The sequence below is a fragment of the Leptodactylus fuscus genome, chromosome 3 (genome assembly GCF_031893055.1).
Source record: "Leptodactylus fuscus isolate aLepFus1 chromosome 3, aLepFus1.hap2, whole genome shotgun sequence".
In the NCBI taxonomy this organism is placed as follows: Eukaryota; Metazoa; Chordata; class Amphibia; order Anura; family Leptodactylidae; genus Leptodactylus; species Leptodactylus fuscus.
In genome coordinates this window covers 10,223,167-10,236,774 of record NC_134267.1, presented here as the reverse complement: position 1 = coordinate 10,236,774, position 13,608 = coordinate 10,223,167, and the positions used below count along the sequence as shown (strand labels likewise).

Here is a 13,608-nt window from a genome sequence, read left to right as displayed (position 1 = left end):
GAACTCCTATAGACTTTACAGTAGATGAATGACCACCTCTCTGTTCAGCCTCCTCATGGGTGTATGGTTATGCGGTTCACCGGATTACCCTATAGGCATACCTCCCAATTGTCCTAGATTCAGCAGGACTGTTCTGGATTCCGGGTCCTGTCCTGGTCTGGTGTAGGACAGCCGCTCCCTTAATCACCATTTGGCCCTTTTTACTGGTTCTGGTGACTTGGGAGAAATAGGCGAAATGTAGGGACATCACTTACATGGCATCTGCTGCTCCTCGAAGCCTCCAGGAGCAGAGACAAGAAAGAACAGCAGAAGAAAGGAGCAAGGTGTTTTTGTTTTTTTTTTTGCTTGATCCATCAGTGTTTTGAAAGTTGGAAAATATGTTATAGATGTGAGTCCTAGAGGTGAGACCCCTAACATTTATAATATATTGCCAAAATCCAGCATATGAACCCAGCCCCGCAGAAAGATAGGTTAGTGTCACCAGAACCAGCATATCACCCCAGCCCTGCAGATAGATAAGTTACTGTCACCAGAACCAGCATATCACCCCAGCCCTGCAGATAGATAAGTTACTGTCACCAGAACCAGCATATCACCCCAGCCCTGCAGATAGATAGGTTAGTGTCACCAGAACCAGCATATCCCCCCAGCCCTGCAGATAGATAGGTTAGTGTCACCAGAACCAGCATATCCCCCCCAGCCCTGCAGATAGATAGGTTACTGTCACCAGAACCAGCATATCACCCCAGCCCTGCAGATAGATAGGTTACTGTCACCAGAACCAGCATATCACCCCAGCCCTGCAGATAGGTTACTCTCACCAGAACCAGCATATCACCCCAGCCCTGCAGATAGATAGGTTACTGTCACCAGAACCAGCATATCACCCCAGCCCTGCAGATAGATAGGTTACTGTCACCAGAACCAGCATATCACCCCAGCCCTGCAGATAGATAGGTTACTGTCACCAGAACCAGCATATCACCCCAGCCCTGCAGATAGATAGGTTACTGTCACCAGACCCAGCATATCACCCCAGCCCTGCAGATAGGTTACTCTCACCAGAACCAGCATATCACCCCAGCCCTGCAGATAGATAGATTACTGTCACCAAACCCAGCATTCCACCCCAGTCTGGCAGATAGATAGGTTAGTGTCACGAGAACCAGCATATCACCCCAGCCCTGCAGATAGATAGGTTAGTGTCACCAGAACCAGCATATCACCCCAGCCCTGCAGATAGATAGGTTACTGTCACCAGAACCAGCATATCACCCCAGTACTGCAGATAGATAGGTTAGTGTCACCAGAACCAACATATCACCCCAGCCCTGCAGATAGATAGGTTACTGTCACCAGAACCAGCATATCACCCCAGCCCTGCAGATAGATAGGTTACTGTCACCAGAACCAGCATATCGCCCCAGTCCTGCAGTTGGATAGGTTAGTGTCACCAGAACCAACATATCACCCCAGCCCTGCAGATAGATAGGTTACTGTCACCAGAACCAGCATATCACCCCAGCCCTGCAGATAGATAGGTTACTGTCACCAGAACCAGCATATCACCCCAGTACTGCAGATAGATAGGTTAGTGTCACCAGAACCAACATATCACCCCAGCCCTGCAGATAGATAGGTTACTGTCACCAGAACCAGCATATCACCCCAGCCCTGCAGATAGATAGGTTACTGTCACCAGAACCAGCATATCGCCCCAGTCCTGCAGTTGGATAGGTTAGTGTCACCAGAACCAACATATCACCCCAGCCCTGCAGATAGATAGGTTACTGTCACCAGAACCAGCATATCACCCCAGCCCTGCAGATAGATAGGTTACTGTCACCAGAACCAGCATATCACCCCAGCCCTGCAGATAGATAGGTTACTGTCACCAAACCCAGCATTCCACCCCAGTCTGGCAGATAGATAGGTTAGTGTCACGAGAACCAGCATATCACCCCAGCCCTGCAGATAGATAGGTTACTGTCACCAAACCCAGCATTCCACCCCAGCCCTGCAGATAGATAGGTTACTGTCACCAGAACCAGCATATCACCCCAGCCCTGCAGATAGATAGGTTAGTGTCACCAGAACCAGTATATCACCCCAGCCCTGCAGATAGATAGGTTAGTGTCACCAGAACCAGCATATCACCCCAGCCCTGCAGATAGATAGGTTACTGTCACCAGAACCAGCATATCACCCCAGCCCTGCAGATAGATAGGTTACTGTCACCAGAACCAGCATATCACCCCAGCCCTGCAGATAGATAGGTTACTATCACCAGAACCAGCATATCACCCCAGCCCTGCAGATAGATAGGTTACTATCACCAGAACCAGCATATCACCCCAGCCCTGCAGATAGATAAGTTACTGTCACCAGAACCAGCATATCACCCCAGCCCTGCAGATAGATAGGTTACTGTCACCAGAACCAGCATATCACCCCAGCCCTGCAGATAGATAAGTTACTGTCACCAGAACCAGCATATCACCCCAGCCCTGTAACTGTTTCTTTCTAGCTATCTATGTATCTGTCTGTTATATCTATCTATTCCAAAGAAATGGCAGCATTCCAAAAAATTAATGGTTGCACATATACATAAAATCCGTTTTTTTTTCACTTTATATGTTGCCGTTTCTTTGTTTTCATTTACAAGAGGAACTTTTTACCAATCTCCCGGGCTTTACATTTTCACATTGTTGCTTTGGACTTTACTGGTATCTATTTATCTACGTAAGTAAAAGATCTCCGCCAGTATCTTGTAGAAAAATGGAAAAATATTTATTGGAGCCAAAAACACCTTCACTCCAGTAAAGTTTTTTCCGCTTTTCTACAAGATGCTGGTGAAGATAATTGTTATTTGTTACCTAATGTGTAGATTGGGCGACCGCTGTGCACAATGTCGGGGTCGTGTCCCCCAAAGTTACTGCTGTTACATTTTTCTTAGTTTTTGAATATCTGTGTATCTATCTATGTCAAATAATCCATATACAGTATTTTTCTTTCCGTTTTTCTATCTGTCCATCTTGATGTTTATTGTTTGTCTATATTTTCTATATTTATATGCACTTTTATATACCAAAATATCTGTTAACCATTTATTATATGTCACTAGTAGTTTATCTCTGTATATTTATGTCCCTGAGCTTTTATAAATCTCATGTATTTATCATCTATACATCTACTTATCTGTCTGTCGTCTCAATGTACTGATTTTTATATTTATATCTCTAACATTTATATAAAATTGTATCTATCATTCTGTCTGACTGTGGTCTGGAGTTCTCGTTATTAATTTGTATATATTTGTGTATTGATCTGTTGGTCTATAATTATCACTATTAGTTTTATATATCTATGTATTAGTCTGTTTTGATGTCATCTATCCATATCTATTATTTCTATGATTTTTTTTTATATCTAAGTATCTTGATATATTTCTGTCTATCCACTATGTATCGTATCTATCTATGTATCTTCCATATATCATGATATCTATCTATCTATCTATCTATATATCTATCTATCTCCTATCTATCTATCTATCTATCTATCTATCTATCTCCTATCTATCTATCTATCTATCTATCTATCTATCTATCTATCTATCTATCTATTCATTCATCTATCTATCTATCTATCTATCATGATATCTCTATTTATCTATGCACTATGTATCGTATCTATCTATGTATCTTCAATATGTCATGATATATATCACCTATCTTCCATATATCATGACATCTATCTATCTATCTATCTATCTATCTATCTATCTATCTCCTATCTATCTATCGATCGATCTATCTATCTATCTATCTATCTATCTATCTATCTATCTATCTCCTATCTATCTATCTCCTATCTATCTATCTATCTATCTATCTATCTATCTATCTATCTCCTATCTATCTATCTATCTATCTATCTATCTATCTATCTATCTATCTCCTATCTATCTATCTATCTATCTATCTATCTATCTATCTATCATCTATCTATCTATCTATCTATCTATCTATCTCCTATCTATCTATCTATCTATCTATCTATCTATCTCCTATCTATCTATCTATCTATCTATCTATCTATCTATCTATCTATCTATCTATCTATCTATCTCTATCTCCTATCTATCTAACTATCTATCTATCTTCTATCTATCTATCTATCTATCTATCTATCTATCTATCTATCTATCTATCTCCTATCTATCTATCTATCTATCATCTATCTATCTATCTCCTATCTATCTATCTATCTATCTATCTCCTATCTATCTGTCTATCTATCTATCTATCTATCTATCTATCTATCTATCTATCTCTGCCTCTCTTGTGCCATATAATCTATCAGTATACTCTCTCCTGTCCATATCCTGCTCCTGTATTGCCATCAGTGTATATACCTCCCCCTGGACTATGACAGCGTTGCGATGAATATGGCTGCCATCTTGCTCTTCTCCGCCACATCCTCTGCCTCTCGCTCTCCTTCTCGTATTCAGATGACTTGATATATTATTTATGTTTTCTTGTCCAATTTACTGGTCCATTCCCAATTAATCTAACACCTGCAAACCAGCAAGACTTCCCAGCGCTGCCAGAAACCGAGGAGGGATTGACATCTATTACCCGCAATCTCATTTCCTTCAAAACTCAAATGAATTGCAAAGTTTCGAGGGTCATGTTTTGCTACCCTAAACCACCTTGATACTTCTTTTTTTCCCCCCTTCAGCCAGAAGTTAGTGTTTGCTTTACAAAACATGGAAAAGCTTTTAAACTAATGTATTTGAAGTAAATTTGCAGTAAAAGTGAGGACACCTGCTGTTAAGAAAAGTGCTTGCAGATTTGGTTCACTTATCAGTCCCCAATAGAGGGAACTAACAAGCAATGGCGCAGTACCCCCAGACTCCTATAGATGGCGGCAGTTACTGTAAATTTACACCGCTCTGCTTCTGCCAGGACGTGGAACGCGGAGACGAAAACCGACGACGACGGGATCTTCTTTGAAATTTGATAGCAATGGAAGTTTTTGGTTTCCTTTTAAGAAAATAAAAATTAAGTAGCTTATCTTTTCTTAAAAGTCCTATGTCACACTTTTAATTACATATCACCCGATAACCTGAGAGAAGGTGGGAGGCCGAGAGCATGACCCAGTCCTTTCATGTATTATCACAGGAATTGTCCGCCAAGGTTGGTGACTATAAATAATTACCGTTACTGTAAAATTAGGCAGGAAACAAAAGAGCACCGAATCGGGCTTTGTGGTGGATTCTCGGATTTAACCCCGACCTGGAATGTTACACTTCAAGAAAACAAGCCATGTGCCACTTATGGAAAGCGAACAATAGCCCATCAGTAGTCGTCTGAGTGTTTGGTTCAGTGGGTTAATAGAAAATATCTATCTATCTATCTATCTCCTATCTATCTATCTATCTATCTATCTATCTCCTATCTATCTCCTATCTATCTATCTATCTATCTATCTATCTATCTATCTATCTATCTATCTCCTATCTATCTATCTATCTATCTATCTATCTATCTATCTGTCTATCTATCTCCTATCTATCTATTTGTCTATCTATTATCTATCTATCTATCTATCTATCTATCTATCTATCTTCTATCTATCTATCTATCTATCTATCTATCTATCTATCTCCTATCTATCTGTCTATTATCTATCTATCTATTTGTCTATCTATTATCTATCTATCTATCTATCTATCTATCTATCTTCTATCTATCTATCTATCTATCTATCTATCTATCTATCTATCTCCTATCTATCTGTCTATCTATTATCTATCTATCTATCTATCTATCTATCTCCTATCTATCTATCTCCTATCTATCTACCTATCTACCTATCTATCTATCTATCTATCTATCTATCTATCTCCTATCTATCTATCTATCTATCTATCTATCTCCTATCTATCTATCTATCTATCTATCTATCATCTATCTATCTATCTATCTATCTATCTATCTATCTCCTATCTATCTGTCTATCTATTATCTATCTATCTATCTATCTCCTATCTATCTATCTCCTATCTATCTACCTATCTATCTATCTATCTATCTATCTATCTCCTATCTATCTGTCTATCTATTATCTATCTATCTATCTATCTATCTATCTCCTATCTATCTATCTCCTATCTATCTATCTATCTATCTATCTATCTATCTATCTATCTATCTCCTATCTATCTATCTCATAGCTATCTATCTATCTATCTATCTATCTATCTATCTATCTATCTTCTATCTATCTATCTATCTATCTATCTATCATCTATCTATCTCCTATCTATCTATCTATCTATCTATCTATCTATCTCCTATCTATCTATCTATCTATCTATCTATCTATCGCCTATCTATCTATCTATCTATCTATCTCCTATCTATCTATCTATCTATCTATCTATCTATCTATCTATCCCATTTTGATCTTTCATTTCTCTGTCTCATATCTGCGTCTATGTTTCTATATACTAGCCTTTGTTTTATTCCTTCTTTGTTATATGTGTCTATTCTATATCTATGTACTGTATCTTTTCTATCTGTCTATAGTGATGCCTCATATCATTTTCAATACATTTTATATTTGATCTGAGTTTTTTTTTATATATATTTTAGTTTACTTATGATCATCATTATTCCCCTACATAGTATATGAACACTGGTCAGATGTGTGTATTATTCTGCAAAGATATGTTAGCCTAATACACATCACCCCTTCTAACTACACTTTGCCCCCTCTTACTACACATCACCCCTTCTGACTACACTTCGCCCTTTCTGACTACACTTTTCCCCTTCTGACTATACTTATCCCCTTCTGTCTACACTTCTCCCCTTTTGACTACACCTTACCCCTTCTGACTACACCTTACCCCTCTGAGTACACATTGCCCCTTCTGACTTCACCTCGTCCCTTCTGACTACACCTTGGCCCTTCTGACTATACCTTGCCCCTTTTGACTACACCTCACCCCTTCTGACTACACTTCTCCTCTTCTGACTACACCTTACCTCTTCTGACTACACTTCTCTCCTTCTGATTATACCTTGCCCCTTCTGACTACACCTCACCCCTTCTGACTACACTTCTCTCCTTCTGATTATACCTTGCCCCTTCTGACTACACCTCACCCCTCTGAGTACACCTTGCCCCTTCTGACTGCACCTTGCCCCTTATGACTACACCTCGACCCTTCTGACTACACCTTGGCACTCTGAGTATACCTCGTCCCTTCTGACTACAATTCGCCCTTTCTGACTACACCTCGCCCCTTCTGACTACACCTCACCCCTCTGACTACGCCTTGACCCTTCTGACTACACTTCTCCCCTTCTGACTATACTTCACCCCTTCTGACTATACTTCACCCCTTCTGACTACACTTCTTCCCTTCTGACTACACCTCGACCCTTCTGACTACACCTTGCCCCTCTGAGTATACCTCGCCCCTCTGACTACACTTCGCCCTTTCTGACTACACCGCGCCCCTTCTGATTACACCTTGGCCCTCTGAGTATACCTCGTCCCTTCTGACTACACCTCGCTCCTTCTGACTACACTTCTTCCTTTCTGACTACACTGCGCCCCTTCTTATTACACCTCACCCCTTCTACCACATGTCACTTTCTTCAAGACTGTTTTAATGTGAAAAGCATTAAATCTCTTTCCAAATTTCCTTCTAAGGAGATGATCACAAGAGGTGAACAATAATAAATATAAAGCCTGCCCACCCATCCCAGTACCCATCTACCACTGACCCCCGCCAGATCCCACGAGGCAGTGCCGACTTCTTATCTACAGCAGTGACGTGTGTCCTTACACTCCAGGACTATACGGGCACTGAACCGGCTTCAAAAAAATCCCAGAAATGTCCCATTGAGACTCCACTATTGACAAGTGAGATGGGAAAGGAGACGTCACTTTCTAGATAATTTCTACCTGAGAAGATTTCTTCATTCATGTTCTTCTCTGTTTATATCCTAAGCAGACATGGCAGCCGCTACATGGTTAGCCTTACCCAAATAGTCATGTGACCCATCACTGTAGGTCCATAGGTTACACCTCTCATAATGCAATGCCCTCTGGTCACCTAAAATCATCAGATTTCTGAATTTCTCTTTGGATGTGAACAGAGACTAAAGCATTGTGCAGTGTGACATTGGTAAACCTGTGTATCTCGCGTCCGAATACTGCCGTCGGTTTAATAATGTTTGTATAGAGAGTTCAGAAGGTGCGGAAATAAAAGTATTAATCCAGTGCCTTCCACGTCTCAATGTGAAGAGCTTTTCTGATGGTGTCAGGGCTGCGCTATAGGTGCAGGACCCAGTTTTATGACCGTGGGCAAGTTCTTTTATCTCCTTATGGCACAAGCACAATGTGAGATCACAATCTATAATGATGGTTCAGGGGGTTCATTTGACGCGTTCCGTCTCTCCACGGAGTCGGAGGCAATGTAACGTCTACATTATACATATAGGCAGGCAGTGATATAAATATATACAAGCTATATTTTTTAATACAGCTATTTCAAGGGATTTTCTGGGGGTTTAAAGGGAACCTGTCTGGGTTATTTTGGACCAGGGTTTACATCTGTCTGCGTCCATGTTGAAAAATACATTTAAAGGGATCCTATCATTAATATTGAATTTTTTTGTCCCTAACACGTAGGAATACCCTTAAGAAAGGCTATTTGTCTCCTACCTTTAGATGTCTTCTCCGCGCCGCTGTTCCGTAGAAAACTGGGTTTTCTTCGGTATGCAAATGAGTTCCCTCGCAGCACTGGGGGCGGACCCCAGCGCTCAAAGAGCACTGGGGGCATCCCCAATGCTGCGAGAGAACTCTCCAGCACCGCCTCCATCTTTTTCAGGAACAGGGTCTTGATGCATCTTCTTCCAGGGGTTGGCTTCAAATTCCTAGGCCTAGGACAAAGCCGACTGCGCATGCCCACCGGCCACAAGAAAATGGCCGCTTACATTTACTTACACTTACTGTGTAAGCGGCCATTTACTTGTGGCCGGCGGGCAAGCGCAGTTGGCTTTGCCCCCAGAAGAAGACGCGTCAAGACCCTGTTCCTGAAGAAGATGGAGGCGGAGCTGGAGAGTTCTCTCGTAGCATTGGGGACGCACCCAGTGCTGTTTGAGCGCTGGGGCCTGCCCCCAGTGCTGCAAGAAAACTCATTTTCCTGCCGGCGAAAACCGGGATATCTACGGAACGTCGGCGCGAAGAAGACCTCTGAAGGTAGGAGACAAATAGCCTTTCTTAAGGCTATTCCTATTTGTTAGGGACCAAAAAATTGATTTTAATGATAGGATCCCTCTAATTTCCGTTTCTTCTGGCACTTTGAGCAGTTATTTAGGGAAGGAGGGGAAGCACACTTTCACTGCGCATGTACCAGACCTCAGACGCATGTACTCTCCCCAGCTGTGTATTGGCGCCGGCTTAACCGAACAACTGCACAGCTGGGAGTACAGACACTAGTTAAAGGGGTATTCCAACTACAAGTTATCCCCTATCCGAGACCCCCACAGATCTCGCAAACTGGAGTGTTCTGTACCCCAGTTATAACCAGGGCGCCTGGTCACAGATCACACGCCACTCCACTCTATTGAATGTAGACCGCTGGAGATAGCTGATAGGAGGTAAACACTTGTAACTTGAATACCCCATTACGTTTTTTTTTTTTCAATATTGACAGATTTAAAACAGGGCTATTTGGGACACCTAGCCCCCCCATCTATAAAGAACTATCGGTGGTTTACTTTACATTCACACAACAAAGTGTAAAACGTTCTCGAAAAATTTACGTTTTTCATGGCCAAATTCTCCCAAATTCACAAATCCCTCGTACATATGAGTGTAATGGAAGGATCCGTAAAAATGGACAAAAGTAGAACCTGACCTATATTTTGACAGGCTGTGAATAACCCCCATTCATGTGTATTGAACAAAAATAAAAAAATTCATTAAAAAGCAAGTGATTGATTCCTGTAAAAGCAAATACGTAACAAACTATTCATCTAAATATTATACAGTATCAATAATTGTTAGAATTAATTGATCTTTTTTTTTGAAGCCGTAGTCGAGGTCTGTAAATTTTTTCCGACTCTACCCAAAACTCGTCCCAACTCCACAGCCCTCCACAGTCCCATTTTTGCCATGTAAAATCTTTGGTTCCTAATATGGCCTTACACATTACTCAGTTACCCAATTTTGGCAAGACCAGACAACCATCGAATGTTCATGGGTTCAATCCAATCCACTTCTGATGGCAAATGTATGGGGTATACGGTTGAGCGATCGGGATCGGAAAAGATCAGATCCCGATCGGCGATCGAGCAAATTTAACGATCGGGATCGGCTGGAAAATGATCGGAAATCGCATTTTGAAATCACAAGATCGGCTCAACCCTAAAAGTGACTTTTCCCACAGAGAAGCATTGTTGACTAGGGTTGAGTGATCGGGATCGGAAAAGATCAGATCCCGATCGGCTATTGAGCAAATTTCACGATCGAGATCGGCTGGAAAATGATCAGAAATCGAATTTTAAAATTGATCCTGAAATCTCAAGATCGGCTCAACCCTAATGGGGTAATGGATCAGGATGTTGGTTGTCCACATGCCCGATTTTGTGTTTGAGGAGATAAAGCGTTGACAGATATGTCTTCAGTACCTTCTTCTCTCTATGCCCGTACGCTTGGCCAAGTATGTCTATGTATGGAGGTGTTGAGAAACAAAGCTCGGAGCCAATGGACTGTTCAGCTGATGGTCGTCTAATGTGCATAGCCTTAACCCTTTGAATTCAACACCACTGATAGAGGGGACATTTCTCTATCAATAGTCCACAGATGAAAACCCTGCAGAGCAAAGTCACAAGATTAGGCCTTAGGACTAAAAACATAAATATATATATCGGATTTCACCTTGAATCATCCAAGTCGAGAAACATGAAGTCATTAGATCTTGTCGGAAGGTTCTCTATCCTTTATATCTTACAGACATCTGTCTGGATTCGGAATCTCTGCGCCTTTTCATGACTTAGTTGCCATGTCTAATCATAACACAATCTGAGTCTTGTTTCAAGGAGGTTTCGACACTCCCTCCTTTAGGAGCCTTCAGCCTCTCATTGTATGGTCTTTCTGTCAAACTTCTAAAGGTTTTTTCAAAAATTCTCTTTGTCGAAGCTGGTGGAGATCATAGATTTACGGAATGGTAGACACATATAAGTGGGACTGAGCTGCAATACCAGGCATTGCCCATGGACAAAAGTGGCGCTGTTTATTTAAAAAAAAAAAGTAGGTGGCCCCTTATCTCTGTGTGTCACAAGTTTAAAGGGGGTTATCCAGTGGCTTTAAATATACATTCTATGAAGATGTGTCCTATCTCACCCCAACCTTGGATTTCCACACTGGTTCCGACTCCTGGTCATACAGTATAGACAATCCTGATAGTAATACACGTGGAACAAGTAAAGAAGAAAGGAGGACTCACGTGCCAGGCTCTGTCATCGATCAGGTGACCTTAAGTTGGAACCAGCCCAGAATCCCAAGTTTAGGGCTAAATAGAACCCAGCCGGGAAGTCAATAGATACAAAGTTCTCACACAACCCCTTTAATGACTGACCGCTTCTCTATCGGCAATGACTAGAGATGAGCAAACTTTTCCACGCTGAGTTTATCATGAGTTTTCAAAAAAATGTTGGGTTTTCTTCAGATCCCAGAGTATAATAATTGAAAGTCCAGGGGAGGAGCAGAAAAATAACAATGAATCATACCCCCCCCCCCCCCCCCCCCCCCCCGCACTCCCTTCTCTTGGTCTCTGTTGCATCATCCTGAGTTCTCTCCCAGGCATCTTCCAGCCTCCCGAGTAATATCATTGGCCCAAAGGGACCACTGAGGCCTATGAATGAGCCTCACTGGCTGCAGACATCATGATGCTTTGATACAAAGTGAGGGAAGAAGTTGACTTTTCAGCAGTCATGTCATTTTAGGCAGGATTACAATGTAAGATAACACCTCTATTATAGAGAATCCACCACTGCAACAATATCCTACTTTGAGGAACCTTATTATATATCTATCGGATCCATTGGGATCCGTTTCAAAACAGTTCAGTTACTGCAGTCATAGCTCCATGATGTTAATGTGAACAGAGTTACACAGTCAGGCTTTGTTTTTGCAACATAAATTATTTTATTGTAATAAGTTGGAAAACTTTAAGGCTTTATTAGCACCACCGTGATACAAATCGCTTTGCATCTGTGTGGGATGCTTTTTTGATTGATCCTCATGTATTTGTTTGTGTGAATAAGGTCTAAGAAGATTATACCATATAACTTATATATATATATATATATATATATATATATATATATATATATATATTTTTTTTTTTCCTAAAAATTAAAATAATAACAATAACTTCATCTGGTATGTTATTCTCAAAGGAAAAAAATATTTTATGGTAATTATATTTTTAGACCGATCTATAGATTTATAGATCGGGTTCTGTGGGTTCGAACACCTTCCAAACTCATGAGACAATGTGTCGTGATCTCTTATCAATTCTACACAAAGTAGAGGAGTTTCTATAGTAGACTAGTAGACATTTCTTATTTTTTCCATTGGTGACTTTTTTTTTGTTTTTGTATTTTTAAATAGTGTTTTATTAAATATGATTTTTTTTGGACTAAACTATAGCAATGCACCGTATATACTCGAGTATAAGCCAAATTTTTCATCACATTTTATTTCAGCCCCTCTCGGCTTATACTCAAGTCCAAAAATTTTATTTATTTATTTATTTATTTATTTTTTTTTTTGGGGGGGGAGGGGGGTGTCTATGACCAGTCGCAATAGTAATGTATAGAATCTCCCATAAAATAGGGAAAAAAAGAAGCTTTAAAAAAAATAATAATAAAAAATAAAATAAATAAAAGTTGTAAGTCCCTCCTTTCCCTAGAATACATATAAAAATAGAAAATGACTGTGACACACAAACACATTAGGTCTCCCTGTGTCTACTGAATATAGGGGGTCTGCAGTGCGCCTGTTCCATCGGGAAGGGGTTAATAGGAGCACTGCAGATCCCCTATATTCAGCCAGACTGGATTCCAAGTGGGGGGAAAAAAAACCCAGTCCTCAAGCTCAGGGAAGGGGCAGATAGACAACCAAAACACCCCCTCCCCTTCCCCAGCATCTACTGCACCCAAAAACTCCGACCATTTTAATTTTTGAAATTTTCCAGTAGCTGCTGCATTTCCCCCCCTCGGCTTATACTCGAGTCAATAAGTTTTTCCATTTTTTTGTGATAAAATTAGAGGCCTCGGCTTATATTCGGGTCGGCTTATACTCGAGTATATATGGTGTTTATAAATATTAATGATTTTTTTAGACTTTGTACAGATATATAGTTTATTTTTTCTTTATTTTTTGTTCATCATTTTTTTTCTTTTTTTATGCCAGTGGTCACTTTCTTTTTTTTTTCTTTCCTTTTCTTTTTTTTTTTTTTTTTTAGACTTGTCTATAGATATATAGTTTATTCATTTTTTTTTTTTTTGATAA

General features: G+C 40.4%; 1 protein-coding gene and 1 long non-coding RNA gene across 2 annotated transcripts in view; one reads left to right on the top strand and one right to left on the bottom strand.

Moving 5' to 3' along the window:
* The window catches only part of CAMKMT (calmodulin-lysine N-methyltransferase), a 308,776-nt gene that overhangs the window by 77,721 nt on the left and 217,447 nt on the right, over positions 1 to 13,608 (top strand). The window lies entirely within an intron of this gene.
* LOC142197037 (uncharacterized) lies at positions 7,003 to 7,655 on the bottom strand. Its single transcript, XR_012715289.1, has 3 exons — positions 7,568 to 7,655; positions 7,272 to 7,470; positions 7,003 to 7,173 (listed from the first exon to the last, which is right to left on the bottom strand). It is a non-coding gene; the product is annotated as an uncharacterized LOC142197037 (long non-coding RNA).